General features: G+C 42.5%; 1 pseudogene; it reads left to right on the forward strand.

Annotated features, from left to right (window-relative positions):
- The first annotated feature begins 12,046 nt into the window (after positions 1-12,046).
- On the forward strand, positions 12,047-12,143 carry LOC129691557 (small nucleolar RNA SNORA17; annotated as a pseudogene).
- The last annotated feature ends 3,157 nt before the right edge of the window (positions 12,144-15,300 follow it).

A 15,300-nucleotide genomic window follows, 5' to 3' on the forward strand; every position in this document is an offset into this window, starting at 1 on the left:
GAAGGACACTTCATACTCATCAAGGGAAAATTCCACCAGGAAGACATCACAATCCTGAACATCTATGCCCCAAATACAAGAGCACCCACATTTGTAAAAGAAACATTGATAAAATTTAAACCACATATAGATCCCCACACATTAATAGTGGGAGACTTCAACACCCCACTCTCAACAAAGGACAGGTCAACAAAACAGAAATTAAACAAAGAAACAATATCTCTGACAGAGGTCATGAATCAAATGGACCTCACAGACATCTACAGAACTTTACACCCAAACACAAAGGAATTTACCTTCTTCTCAGCACCTCATGGAACCTTCTCCAAAATAGATCATATAGTTGGTCACAAAGCAAGCATCAACAGATACAAGAAGACTGAAATAATCCCTTGTATCCTGTCTGATCACCATGGAATAAAGCTGGACTTCAACAACAACAGAAATAGCAAAAAGCCTACACACTCATGGAAACTGAACAACTTGTTACTAAATGACAGCTGGGTCAGGGAAGAAATAAAGAAAGAAATTAAAGCCTTTCTAGAACTCAATGAAAATGAAGACACAACATACCCTAACTTGTGGGACACAATGAAAGCAGTGCTAAGAGGAAAGTTCATAGCACTAAGTGCCTTCAAGAAGAAATTCGAGACAGCTCATTCAAGCAACTTAATGGCCCACTTAAAAACCCTAGAAAAAGAAGAAGCAGACACACCAAAAAGGAGTAGACGGCTGGAAATAATCAAACTCAGGGCTGAAATCAATCAATTAGAAACAAATAAAACAATTCAAAGAATCAATGATACCAAGAGCTGGTTCTTTGAGAAAATCAACAATATCGACAAACCCTTAGCCAAGCTAACTAAAAGGCAGAGAGACACCACCCAAATCAACAAAATCAGAAATGAAAGGGGGGACATAACTACAGACACTGAGGAAATCCAAACAATCATTAGGACTTACTTCAAAAGTCTATATGCCACAAAATTTGAAAATCTAAATGAAATGGACAATTTTCTTGATCGATTTGACTCACCAAAGCTGAATCAGGACCAGGTAAATCAATTAAATAGCCCTATATCCCCCAAAGAAATAGAAGCAGTCATCAAAAGTCTCCCATCCAAAAAAAGCCCAGGACCAGATGGCTTCAGCGCAGAATTCTACCAGACCTTCAAAGAAGAGCTAACTCCAATTCTCTTCAAACTATTCCACAAAATAGAAACAGAAGGAACATTACCAAACTCATTCTATGAAGCCACAATCACCTTGGTACCTAAACCTCACAAAGACTCAACAAAGAAAGAGAATTTCAGGCCAATCTCCCTTATGAACATTGATGCAAAAATACTTAACAAAATACTTGCAAACTGGATCCAAGAACACATCAAAGATATTATCCACTATGACCAAGTAGGCTTCATCCCAGGTATGCAGGGGTGGTTCAATATACAGAAATCCATCAATGTGATCCACCATATTAACAAACTGAAAGAAAAAAAACCACATGATAATCTCCCTAGATGCTGAAAAAACATTTGACAAAATCCAACATCCATTCATGTTTAAAGTACTGGAGAGATCAGGGGGACAAGGCACATATCTAAACATAGTAAAGGCGATATACAGCAAGCCTATAGCCAATATCAAACTGAACGGAGAGAAACTTAAAGCAATCCCACTGAAATCAGGGACAAGACAAGGCTGCCCACTGTCTCCATATCTCTTCAACATAGTGCTGGAAGTCCTTGCTAGAGCAATAAGACAGTCGAAGGAGATCAAAGGGATACAGATGGGAAAGGAAGAAGTCAAATCATCACTATTTGCAGATGATATGATAGTATATATGAGTGACCCCAAAAACTCTACCAGGGAACTCCTACAGCTGATAAACACCTTCAGCAAAGTGGCCAGATACAAAATTAACTCAAAAAAATCAGTAGCACTCCTGTATACAAAAGACAAAAGGGCTGAGAAAGAAATTAGAGAAACAACACCCTTCACAATAGCCACAAATGACATAAAGTACCTTGGTGTAACCCTAACCAAGCAAGTCAAAGACTTGTATGAAAAAAATTTCAAGTCTCTGAAGAAAGAATTAGAGGAAGATATGAGAAGATGGAAAGATCTCCCATGCTCATGGCTTGGCAGGATTAACATAGTAAAAATGGCCATCTTACCAAAAGCAATCTACAGATTTAATGCAATTCCCATCAAATTGCCAACACAATTCTTTACAGACCTGGAAAGAACAATTCTCAACTTCGTATGGAATAACAAGAAACCGAGAATTGCTAAAACAATCCTCTACAATAAAAGATCTTCTGGAGGTATCTCCATCCCTGATCTCAAGCTGTACTATAGAGCAACAGTTATAAAAACTGCATGGTACTGGCATAGAAACAGAATGGTGGATCAATGGAATCGAACAGAAGACCCAGAAATAAACCCACACACTTACGGACACCTGATTTTTGACAAAGATGCCAAAACCATACAATGGAAAAAAGATAGCATCTTCAACAAATGGTGCTGGTCCAACTGGATGTCTACATGTAGAAAAATGAAAATAGATCCATACTTATCACCCTGCACAAAACTGAAGTCCAAGTGGATCAAAGACCTCAACATAAAACGAGACACATTAAATCGGCTAGAAAAAAAAGTGGGGAATACCCTAGAACTCATTGGTACAGGAGAAAACTTCCTGAACAGAACACCAACAGCACAGGCTCTAAGAGCAACAATCAATAAATGGGACCTCATGAAATTGAAAAGCTTCTGTAAAGCAAAGGACACCGTCATCAAAACAAAGCGACTGCCTACAGATTGGGAAAGAATCATCACCAACCCTTTATCTGACAGAGGACTCATATCCAATATATATAAAGAACTAAACAAGCTGAAAAGCAACAAACCAAGTAATCCACTTAAAAAATGGGGAACAGAGCTAAAGAGAGAATTCTCTGTAGAGGAATATCGAATGGCAGAGAAGCACTTAAAGAAATGCTCAACCTCATTAGCCATTAGGGAAATGCAAATCAAAACAACCCTGAGATTTCACCTTACACCCATCAGAATGGCCAAGATGAAAATCTCAAGGGACAACACATGCTGGAGAGGTTGTGGAGAAAGGAGAACCCTTCTCCACTGCTGGTGGGAATGTAAACTGGTACAACCACTCTGGAAATCAATCTGGCGCTTTCTCAGACAACTAGGAATAGTGCTTCCTCAAGATCCAGCCATACCACTCCTAGGTGTATACCCAAAAGAGGCGCAAGTACACAAAAAGGACATTTGCTCAACCATGTTTGTAGCAGCTTTATTTGTAATAGCCAGAAGCTGGAAACAACCCAGATGCCCCTCAACTGAAGAATGGATGCAGAAACTGTGGTACATCTATACAATGGAGTATTACTCAGCAATGAAAAATAAGGAAATCATGAAATTTGCAGGTAAATGGTGGGACCTGGAAAGGATCATCCTGAGTGAGTTGTCCCAGAAGCAAAAAGACACTCACGGTATATACTCACTCATATAAACATACAATATAGAATAAACCCACTAAAATCTGTACATCTAAACAAACTAAGCAAAAGAGAGGACCCTAACTAAAATGTTCAATCCCCATCCTGAAAGGCAAAGAGGATGGACATCAGAAGAAAAAGAAAATAGGAAACAACCTAGGAACCTGCTACAGAGGGCCTCTGAAAGCCAGAAGAAAACAGGAAACAACCTTGAAACCTGCCACAGAGGGCCTCTGAAAGCTTCTGCAGTATAGACTGTCAAAGCAGATGCTGAGCCTGATGGCCAACTGATGGGCAGAGTGAATGGAATTTTATGTAAGAAGTGGGAAATAGTAAGAGCTGGAGGGGACGGGAACTCCACAAGCAGAGCAACAGAACAAGATAATTTGAACACAGGGAACTTCCCAGAGACTCATACTCCAACCAAGGACTATTCGTGGAGATGACCTGGAACCCCTGCACAGATGTAGCCCATGGCAGTTCAGTGTCCAAGTGGGTTACATAGTAATGGGAAGAGGGATTGCCTCTGACATAATCTGATTGGCCTGCTCGTTGATCACTTCCCCCTGAGGGGGGAGCAGCCTTACCAGGCCACAGTAGAGGACAATGCAGCCACTTTTGATGAGAACTGATAGACTAAGATCAGAAAGAAGAGGAGAACCTCCCCTATCAGTGGACTTGGGGAGTGGCATGCATGCAGAAAGGGGAGGGAGGGTGGGATCGGGAGGGGAGGAGGGAGGGGCTTATGGGGGGATACAAAATGAATAAAGTGTAATTAATAAAAAATTTAAAAAAAAAGAAAAAAAATAACCCTGTGAACTCTCCCAAAGTCTTATGTGTATGTGCACACACATAAACACACATGTTAACATCTTTAATCCTTTTTCACAATTTATACATACACACACATACATATGTACATACGTACATACATATATACAGTATATTATGATCATACTCACCCCCTTCCCCTCTCTGCCTTCTCCCATACCTGTTGACTGCCTTTTGCACCTTTTTTTTTTTAATTGTGGGGAGGAGGGCTTGGTTTTGACTCATTCACTTTAATCATGGTTTCTTGTATGTATATGCATAGAGCAATTCATCAATGTCTACACTGCTAAAAAAAAAAAAAAAAGACACCTACCTGGGATTGGTGCCAGGTAGTCTCTAGCCCAGATGACATGGCCACATTGACTATGAGGCAGAGGCAAAGAAGAGTTCAGAAAGGGTTGAGAAAGATCAAACAGGGAGACAGAGAGAAATAGGTGGAAACTCAGATGGTCACATAGATTTTAGCTGTTTCTCATATGGCTTGGGGGATGAAGGTCGATGTCTTCAGAACTCAGCTTCCTTGTTTAACCAGAGGGGATAAAAGTAGCTCCTGTTTACCCTTCCCTTCCTCTCCAGAGCACCTTGGCAATTTTTCAGTGGTCTGAAGTGCATTCTTGTGCCGTCCTGTTTCCGATAACTGTGAGAAATTCAGAGTGGGCATGCTTTCTAGTCTTTGAGAGTCACTGATCATTCAAGCTTTCGTTTCTCTTTCTTTTGGGTAGGTTAACAGTGACATCTCCGAGTCTGTGAGAAAGAAGATGTGCTGAAATGATTCTTACAGAGCATGATAAAGAAGATACCTGGAAGCTTTTACTGCTGCTCTGTTTGGCTTGTTCATAAAGTCAGAAGCGCAAAAGTGGGGCTGGGGAGGTGGCTCAGTGGGTAGGAGTACATGTGACACATGCCTGAGATGTGGGGTAACATGTATGATCCCAGCACTACTAAGATAAGAGGCAAGGCAGATACAGGAGAATCATCTGGGAGCTTGCAGCCTGGAGTATGCTGCACAGTAGCAGAAGCAAAAGAGGTCCTGTTCATCAAGGTGTAAGAATTGATGCTTGCAAACTGTCTTCTGAGATCCGGGCCCATCCCGTGGCGTATGGGTACCAATCCTGAAGATGTCTATCTTTTTCCTTTTAGACTTCCATTGCAGATATTCCTGATTGCCTTAGAATCGTGTAGCCATGAGCTCTCCCTTGCTCTTCTGGAAAGTTCTCTTTAAGTCTCTTTTGTCATTGCTTCTCAGGGCCACTCACCATCTGTCCACAGCAAGACTTTAGAACATCAAGAAGGTGAAGTTCACTGGTCTGTTCTCTGTCTTTTTTTTTTTTTCCTTTGGTGCTGTTAGCCCATATCAAGGATTGAAATTTAAGCCTGAGTTGCTGTTCTCCTGTATGGCTCATGTTGGGGCTTTAAATAAATAGTAGGATTTGCTTGGCAAGGGGGAAGACGTTTTTCTGAAGGAATTAGGAAAGATTTACTTCCTGGGTTAGTGCTTAGAAATCCCCTGAGGTTTCCTGTTCTCACTTGAAATCCAGATTGACAGTCTACCCTTCCCATTGCTTTTTTTTTTTCTTCCTCATTTATAGGTGCAGTTTCTCCATCTTAGGTACTTATCAGAGGCATTAAAGCTATTCACCTTTGCTGGATGTGACGTCTTTTCCTGGAGACGAAGCTGGCATAGATTTCACCTCACCTTTCCTGCTCATGGATGCTTTCAACACCTCATGTGCCCACTCCTCAGTCTGGATTCATGTCTTCTTCTTTTTTTTTTAAGATAATATATTTATTCCTTCAAATTTTCATGTGTGTGTATGTGTGTGTGTGTGTGTGTGCATGTGTGCACGTGTCTGTGTGTGTAACATGAGGACTATGACTCTGCCCATCTCAGCAACCATTAGCTGCTTACAGTTTCTCAGGAGGAAGGCCTTATGAACCTCTCCACCACCCTCAAGGGAATGTCGATGCATCCAATATGGTGAAGATAACCACCACTGTTGTGAGTTCATGGTGTACCTGGAAGGCAGCGTTTCAGACCAAACCTGTTCTATTCCCCAGCTTACATTCTTTTCTTTTGCCCTGTTTTCAATGTTCCCTGAGCTTTGGAAGTATTAAAAAAAATTCATGGGTATACAAGTAAATATTTACAAGACAAATGGACACCATCTTCATTTAGCAAAACAGCTGTCGTAGGTGCCTACCCCTTCCTCCAGAGACCATGGCCTCTCCAGCCATGGTATTTCAACCAGGTTTACACTAACATTTGTGAATTTTCTCCTGCGGAACAAGCCTCAAATCCAACCAAAAAGTCACTGGTTATCTTCATAACGGTCATACCACTCTTTTACCAGCGGACATGTCTAGCTCGGTTAATTAATAGTGTAGACAGGATGACTTTTTCCCTCTACAGGCTGTTTAGCACCTCCCAGCACTCTGAGAACTAGTGAGCAAAGATGACACTTCCGTTTTAGTGCTTGACTTCTCTATGACTTCTGACCACCATGTGTGATGTCTTCAGCAAGGGGGCCATATCATCTGTTTGGGTGAATAACTAAGAACAAGGGCAACAGTTTGTATTGTCTGAGGGACTCTAAAGCCTACATGACCAACATCTAATTGGGTGGTAACCCATGCTGTGTGCTGGGGTTTTCATTTGACAACTTATGCCTCCTGGGACCACCAATGTAGACTTGGTTTGTGTTTTCTCGTGCACCAGCCCATACCTCCTTGATTCTAGGCAACCCACTCTTATCACTCCCAGGCTCCCATCAGATTCCTAGTTGTCAGTATCCTTACTCACAACTCTACGGTAGGAAAGAAACTTTCCATGAAATTCTAAAGGTCTAAAGTTCGGTTGTCTAGATTTGAATTCAGATCCCTCACTCCTGAGCTGAATGCACATGGAGAGGTGATTTCATTCCCTCTGAACTTTGGCATTCTTGTCTAGAAAGAGGGGTAATTCTAGCACACCTCTAGAAAGGAGAGCATTGAACTCAGTGACACATATCAAACACACAGCCATAAAGATGTTGAGAATAGTACTCTTGTGACAATTCCAAGATGGCTGGGCACACACTCAGGGGCAGAATGTGGTTGGCATTTGTGGGACCTTGGCTTCCATCCTCAGCATAACAAAACAAATGAACAAACAAACCTAGAAACAAACCAAGACAGCCAAACTCAGTTGCTTCTGGAGAGGTGAGATACTTGAAGTTTGATTGAAGTTAAAGTATTTCTTTTCTTAAAACTTAACTATTCAAGCTCACGTTATTTATTTATGTAAACCATAAATAAAGAATACAATAATGCATCAATCACTGTAAACACTGATGAATTGAAGCCAGTACAGTTTGGAACAGGAGATTTGGAAGGGAATCTTGAATCAAATCAAAACTCCCACATAGATGCAAGGTCTGGGGATCACAGGGCTATTTATTTCTGCTAATTAGTCAGTAAATACTATTCAAAAAGTCAAAGATGTGATCAAAACACATCCCTTATAGTTTGGAGAGAGAACAGATAATGAGATGTAAAACGATGACTTAGTTAATTTTAGATACTATTAATCACAAATAAGAATTCAGCTCATGTCACATTTCCATTTAGAACCAGTGACCCTTGCCTTGACATAAAATAGGAATCCAAGTTTTGCCATCATCATAAAAGGGCCATATAACTATCACAGTCACTTCTGGCAACCCGCCTCTTCACACCTCTTCTTACTCTCTTTCCATCAGCCACACTGCTTCCCTCCTGCTCCTTGAAGGCACACCCTGCCTAGCCTTTGCACAATCAGCTCTCTTATTTGATTGCTTTTCTCTAGATTTCTACTTGACTAGCTTCCTCTAATCTTCCAAATCATTGGTAGATTTTTCCTTTGTCATCATTCCAATCCTCTCAGTAAAGCTTACCTTAATCATCTACTTGCCTAAAATTGTGAGCCACTCCAGACTGGTTCTCCTTCCTTCCCTTCCTGTCCATTACCAAACTTCATGATCCTTAGCCCTAATCACTTTTAACATTATAGAAACCAATTTTAAACTTTTTTTTTCCTTCTGTCTCTTTTTCTTATAACTTAGCTTTGTTAAGGCAGAGAGATGCTTGCCTGTCTGGTTTGTTGAGTTAGCTAAAGAACATAGGATAGACTATCTCAGAATATCCTCTGAATTCCTGGGTATATAAATCAACATCACAAGGAAAAGAAGACATTTTGCTATTATCATGAGTGGGGCTGTCTGAAGTGTGTAGCTGCATGAATGGCTGCTTCTGCATATCTGTGTGTATGCTTGTGCATGTTTGCGTTTACAACTGTTACGGCTGTTGGGATGTCCAGTTCCATGTATGAGTGCACAGATCTCTGTGTGTGTGATTGCTTGTGTGAATTTATGTGTGTGTTTGTGTATGTGAGAGAGAGAGAGTGAGAGAGAGAGAAAGGAGGAGAGAAAGAAGAAGAGAAAGAAGACAAGGAGAAGGAGAAGAAGAAGAAAAAGAAGAGGAGGAGAGAGGATTTGGAGTTGCTAAGAGACACACCTTTGGGTATACCTGTCAAGGTGGTTCCAGAGAGCTTTACTAAGGAGGGAAAATTCTCTTCCACACAGGCAATAACACACTGCGTTCATCTGGCTGTGCTTCCTGACTGTGCACATGTGAGCAGACTCATGCTCCTGCCACACACTTTCCCCGCCGCGATGAGCGGTGCTCCTCAAGCCATTCCTTCTTTAGGCTGCTTTGATCTTTTTTCTTTTCCTCTTTTCCTTCCTTAAGTTGCTTTGCTCTCAGTCAGAGCACTAGGACTGTGTTAGATCGTAACTAGTAAGCCTGCAAGGCGAATTTAGGCGCATGGTCTCACATTCATTGTTATTTCGACATGCGTTAAAAAAAGGTGACAGCATTTCAGATGTCTTTCAAGGGGTATTCTATCAACTAACGTGAATTTATTTTTAAAGTGAGTTGATGAATGGCGCAAATGCTATAAATTTAGACCTATAATCATAACGGTGCTGAGGGAATCAGGAAAAGCTGAGAAAAACCTAGGTAGCTGATGCTGGGCATAACATTCTCAGCGAGTGATGGAGGTAACAGCAGTCATCACTGAGATGACCTCTAGGACTGGTGGGGAAAGCGGCTACAAGCGTGGTGAAGTCTGGTTCCTAAGGGCAACGCGGTGGCAGAGAATTCTGTCCTTTTCCTTTGGGAGCTGAGTCGGGCTTAGATCACTTGAGAGAAAACTAGCTGGAGAATAAGTGTCAGTCGGGAGATCCAAAGATTAAACATTAGGACAACAATCTATTTTTAAAAATGAGACGTGAAACTAAACAGAGGTATCAAAAAGATGAATTACAAATGGCTGAGAAATCTTTTAAGAGGTGTTCAACATCCATAGCTAGCAGGGGAATGCGAAACTAAAATGACTTTGAGATTTCATCTTACCTCAGTCAGAATAACTGACTTTTTAACAGTGAGGACAAAGGCTGGCATGGATGTGGTGGAAAAGGGAACATTTATTTACTGCTGATGGGAGCGCAGACTGGTGCAGCCACTACTGACATCAGTGTGGGAGGCCCTCAAAAACCCAGAAATAGATTTACCACATGGTCCAGCTATACTACTAGTAACAGAACTTACATAATGAATCTCTCTATATATACATACACACTATATATATATGTATATATACATACACTCCTATATGGCTACATATATATGTATGTATCTATCTATATATCTATACATATACATATATATGCATGAGATTTATTAGAATAACTTACAGGCTGTGATTCATCTCGTCCAATAATGACTGCCTATGAATGGATGGTCCAAGAATCCAGTAGCTGTTCAGTTCACAAAACGGAATGTCTCAGTTGGTCTTCAGTATACGCTGGAATTCCTAAGAAGTAGGGCCTACTGCCAGTGAAGGAATGGAGTTGCTGGCAAGGGCAGGAGCAAGCAGGCAAAGAGATAGGGTTTTCTTCTTCCACGTCCTTTATATAGGCTGCCAGCAGAAGGTCCACATGAAAGTCTTATCTTCCCACCTCAAAGATCTGGACTAGAGGTGGAACTTCCCACTTCAAATTATTAAGAACAAAAAATCCTTTACAGGTATGTTCCAGTCATTTGAGATTTTCTTAATTATAGGTGTAGTCAAGTTGACAATCAAGAATAGTTGTCACAAGTCCACCCCTTGTCAACTTGACAGAATCATATCTCCTTATGCCATGCTGGTCTGTGTTAGGATTACTATTGCTGTGATGAAATACCATGATAAAAACTAGCTGGCTAGAAAAGGGTTTATTTAAAACTTCCACATCAATAAAGAAGGTCAGGACAGGTGCTCAAACTGGACAGGAACTTGGAGGCAGGAGCCGATGCAGAGGACATGGAGGAGTGCTGCTTACTGACTTGCTCCTCTTGGCTTGCTCAGCCTGCTTTGTTATAGGACCCAGGACTCACAATAGGCTGGGCCTTCCCCATCAATCACTAACTAAGAAAATGGGCTATAGCCCTATATTTTAGAGGCATTTTCTCAATTGAGGCTTTCTTGTTTGAGATAACTTTAGCTTGTGCCAAGTTGGCATAAAACTAGACAGCAATTTTCAAATGAAAACAACAGTCAGCTTATAATTACACCTAGGCATTTTATACCTATCCCAGCTACAATCACAAATATTTAATCAGCTCATAATTATTCCTAATGTGATATAACTGCCCCTCATACAACCACAAACACTATAAATTAAGAATAGGTGGCAATGTCCCATGAGGGACATTCTTTTAGTATCTTAAGCTTGAATATGATACCAACTGATATTCTCTTAACTGATGTTACATCACATGATAAAGAAATTGAGGAAAGAAAACACAAATATCTGTACAAGCACATTCTTAACAACATACGACAGAAACGCTCATGTCAATTATAATCCTCTTTTCTGCAGCTGGTCATGTGGCCTTAGTTGGTATTTATAACTACCTTTCTCTATTACTCATTTTGTATTTCCTCCACCCTTAGCAAACAGTTCATCAGGTCTTGGCTCTTTTCCTGGAGGAGTGACCCATACTTTTATCTCTGAAGGGATTGTGCCCTTTCTCGTCTTGCCTGGATGAGGGTGTTGTAGTTTCCCATTGAGAGAAAGAAGATTTATTAGAATGGCTTGTGTGCTCTGGTTCAGCTAATGGCCTATGAATGGAAAGTCCAAGAATCCAGGAATTGTTAGGTCCACAAGGCTGGATATCTCAGCTGGTCTTCAGTATAGGCTGGAATCCTAAAGAAGTAGGCCCCTAATGCTGTTGAAATAACGGGCTTTCTTCTTCCATGTCCTTCATATAGGCTACCAGCAGAAGGCGTGGTCCACATGAAAAGTGGACATCTTCTCACCTCAGAGATCCAGATTAGATGTGGGACTTTCCACTCCAAATGATTAAGAAAAAAAAAATCCCTCACAGCTACGCCTCGTCATTTGGTTTTAGTGAATTCCAGATGTAGTTACGTTGACAACCAAGAATAGCCACCACAGGCATGTACCCAAAATAGTCCGTATCTTATCAAGGAGATGCTTGCTTACCCGTGTTCCTTACTCATCAACTTGTGAATAGATAATGAAAATGTGTTACGTTCATACAATGAAAATCATTCAGAGGTTTAAAAATGAAATTTAAAAAATAAATTAAAAAAAAAAAGAAAAAATGAAGTTACTCTCGTGTGTCAGTAGGTAGCAGAGAGGAGAGAGGGCATGTCTGCTCAGTGTTCTGACCAGTGGACATGTGAATGCTTAGTAGCCTAAGACTCCTTAAAAAGAATCAAGCCTGAAACAAGCACTATTTTGGTGCTACATTGGCCTAGGGGACCAGCCCATGCCTGAGATGACACCTGTCCAGTGCCCTAAAGCATGAGCAGGGCATAACACTCCTAAGACCACTTCTGAGATGACCCTAAATCCTCAGAGACCCTTGGCACCACTAAGAAGAGCAAGTAAGTGGTGCAAAAGCGGAAGAGAAAGAGAAACAGAAGGATGTGGGCACAATGAAGAGAGGCAGTACAGGAGACCCGAGGGTAGCGAGGAACAGGTTGATATGAGTAGCTGGCGATGCCACCTGGGATCATGATGGGCTTCTGGCCTGTGTTGCCATCAGGGGTCACATCTGAGACTGTGGCCCCTCAGGAGCCACAGATGTCTTTTACCACCAAATGCCAGTCAGATGTCCATGATCTGGGCAGCCACCTGGGGACATGTTAATGTCTGAGGCTGTGCAGTCCTGGCCCCACCCCTCAAGCTGAGAGCACTGTGGGAGAGATGGCCCTGGGGGTGTGACAGTAGGAGAGCTGTCCCTGCCCCTCACCAGCTGCAGCACTTGGGAGAGCAAGCCCTGCATCTTGCCTGGGCATCACAGTAGAGCAGACCCTGGTGTTGTGGGTTCAGGTGAGCCGGCCCTGTGTGTGTGAGCTGACCCCTCAATTTGTATGTCATGTGGCCGCATGGGTAAGGGAAAGATGCCCTCCTCCCTCCCTTGTCCGTCCTCACCTCTGGCAGCTGGAGAAGCTGGTCCTGGGTTGTGAGAGTGGGGTAAACTGGCCCTGTCCATCATCAGCTGCAACACTTGGGAGACTGGGCCTTGCGCCTTGCTTGGACAGCAGGGTAGAGCTGCCTCTGGTGGTGGGGTTGCTGGTGAGTAGGCAGCCCCAAGGCGTGACAGTGGGACATTGTAGACAGAAGGGTCTATATACTGTGGGACACACTGTGACACACTGCAGCTTCACAATGAGGTTTGTTTTTTTTTTTTCCTATGTTGTGGGGGAGGTTGCAAGGGTGGAAGGAGGGCATAACAGGAGGAGCAGATGATTGGGATTTGAGTCCATGATGTAAAATTCACAAAGAACCAATAAAAAGTTTATAAAAGGAAAAAAAGAAAGAAAGAAAGAAAAAGGAAAATGATAAAATCTTTCATGTAAATGAATCATTTTTACAATGATCAAGAAACAATCATTCTGGGTGAAGTAACTCAGACCCCAGAAGACAAATGTCACATTTTCTCTCATTTCTGCATCAGTTTTGAATCCTCAGATGTATGTGTTTATTGGGGAAACACATACAGATCAGGGAACTAGTAAGGAATCATGATGGGGGGTTTTTACAGTAAGAGAGGTAGACTGCAGTGATATAAAAGGGGAAGGGTTAAACTGGGTAGGGAATGTGAGGGTGAGGCAGAGGAAGGAATACCGGGCAGGATGACTAACCTTAGAGACCTTATAAAAGAAAAACTTAAATTGAAACCTAGGCCTATCAATACTTCTTGAAACATAGGCATACAAAACTAGTTTAAATGGAGTTACCCTGTAAAAGGTTGATAGTGCCCTTAGGAAGAACTTCTAGCTGCCAAATAAAAAGCCCAGTGCCAGGAATGAGTTCCTCTTTCGGAGCTGTTGGCCAGGGTGGTCCTGTAGATGCCCTAACATTACAGGCTGCTGCTATTGTTCTTTGTTACCTCCAGAACTTGATGGTAAGACCTTATCCTGAAGGCATCACGTGGTTGAGTCACGGAACATGCAGAAGCCAAGCTGCTACTGGCCTGGATGCCTCATCCCTACTCGCTGCCTTCATAGTGCTGGAAGGTGCTTAGGTACTCTACTGAAGGAGGAAAGTAACCACTCATCTTTGTTATCTGTTAACCCTGTGGGCTACAATAATGATTGGCCTTGCAAGACCTGCCCACCAGTACATGCACAAGACCTGGGCAAGCTCAAGATGGACTCAACATGGAGTGGGCGTGGGGGAAAGGTGGACACGACGCTCTACCCTTAGCTGAGGAGCTGCTGGATCTTGAAAGCTGCTGAGAGAAAGAGTGTCAGTTTTCTTTAAGGACATGGCCACCCTGCAGGTAGGTGGCACTCCAGGGGATGGCCTCTCGCCTGCGAGTATACGGACAGCCCAAATTGGACTTGCTAGGTTTAAAACAAAAACAAACAAACAAACAAAAAATTGAGCCAAGGTTGGGTGGGTAGAGAAAGAGGAGATGGATCTAGGAGGAGTCTAGATGGAGCGGAGAGTGAATGTGATCAAAATGCATTGTAGGTAATACTTAGATAATTAACATAGTAAAAATAAGTTAATTAAGCCAATGGTGGTTCATTCCTGTAGTTTCAGTACCCATAAGGCTTACGTAGGTGGTTCTAGAGTTCAAAGACAGTCCAGGCTACATAGTAAGACAAAGGAAAAAAAAATAAACTTCTTTAATAAGTATGGTATTTTACATTGCTTTGAGATTTCACTTTCTAAAGGGGAATCTACACTTCCAGTGTGTGCAAAGATCCAACACCTAAGTGAAGCCAACTGAATTATTCATGAGGGCGAAGCAATGGCCAGTTGACCTAGTTCTGGGAGGTGACAGCTGTGTGGATTTCAACACGATGCTGGGCCTGTCAGTCCATACATGAAGTAGGATAGTATCAGTGTCTGCTCATGTGAGGGCACAGGCGAAGGCCCTGTGAATCGCGTGGGTGTGCCTGGCTCTAGCTGCATGTGCAGCGTTTCTTCTACCTCCCCACGGGGCCCTTGCACAACCTGTGTTCTTTGTCTGGAGGCCCCACTCCCTCATCTCTTTACCTATGTCCGTGTTTCCCTCGGTCCCGGCTCACCAGAGCCTTCTCTCCCCGGCCCCACTCTCATGGGTGTACCCGTCATCTGCATATGTGTATGCATGCTTTGGCACATTTGTGAGTAGGCGTGCATGAATGCGGGTGTGCGCGGGTTTTTGTGTGAGGCTATACATCGGGGAGCAGGCCTTGCACACGCATGTGGAGGCCTGGATTTGACACCAGGAACCATCCTCCATTGTCCTCCCACCTTAGGTGTCGGAGCAGGACCCCACACTCAAACTCCAGAGTTTACTGATATGTCTCGTCTCTCAAGTCAGCTTTCTTCCGGGATCTCATATCTCTGCTTTCCAG

Source organism: Psammomys obesus, unplaced genomic scaffold (assembly GCF_907164565.1).
Source record: "Psammomys obesus unplaced genomic scaffold, mPsaObe1.curated_primary_1811, whole genome shotgun sequence".
Classification (NCBI taxonomy): Eukaryota; Metazoa; Chordata; class Mammalia; order Rodentia; family Muridae; genus Psammomys; species Psammomys obesus.